The sequence below is a fragment of the Schistocerca nitens genome, chromosome 7 (genome assembly GCF_023898315.1).
Source record: "Schistocerca nitens isolate TAMUIC-IGC-003100 chromosome 7, iqSchNite1.1, whole genome shotgun sequence".
NCBI lineage: Eukaryota > Metazoa > Arthropoda > Insecta > Orthoptera > Acrididae > Schistocerca > Schistocerca nitens.
Window position 1 is genome coordinate 307,311,843 of NC_064620.1, and position 555 is coordinate 307,312,397.

The 555-nt window shown below is 49.5% G+C and overlaps 1 non-coding gene across 1 annotated transcript in view; it reads left to right on the top strand.

Annotated features, from left to right (window-relative positions):
• The window catches only part of LOC126196941 (small subunit ribosomal RNA), a 1,909-nt gene continuing 1,354 nt past the window's right edge, over positions 1-555 (top strand). The window contains exon 1 of the ribosomal RNA XR_007539362.1: positions 1-555. This exon is cut by the window's right edge and continues 1,354 nt beyond it. This is a non-coding gene — a ribosomal RNA (small subunit ribosomal RNA).

Here is a 555-nt window from a genome sequence, read left to right on the forward strand (position 1 = left end):
TCCCTGGTTGATCCTGCCAGTAGTCATATGCTTGTCTCAAAGATTAAGCCATGCATGTCTCAGTACAAGCCGCATTAAGGTGAAACCGCGAATGGCTCATTAAATCAGTTATGGTTCCTTAGATCGTACCCACGTTACTTGGATAACTGTGGTAATTCTAGAGCTAATACATGCAAACAGAGTCCCGACCAGAGATGGAAGGGACGCTTTTATTAGATCAAAACCAATCGGTCGGCTCGTCCGGTCCGTTTGCCTTGGTGACTCTGAATAACTTTGGGCTGATCGCACGGTCTTCGTACCGGCGACGCATCTTTCAAATGTCTGCCTTATCAACTGTCGATGGTAGGTTCTGCGCCTACCATGGTTGTAACGGGTAACGGGGAATCAGGGTTCGATTCCGGAGAGGGAGCCTGAGAAACGGCTACCACATCCAAGGAAGGCAGCAGGCGCGCAAATTACCCACTCCCGGCACGGGGAGGTAGTGACGAAAAATAACGATACGGGACTCATCCGAGGCCCCGTAATCGGAATGAGTACACTTTAAATCCTTTAACG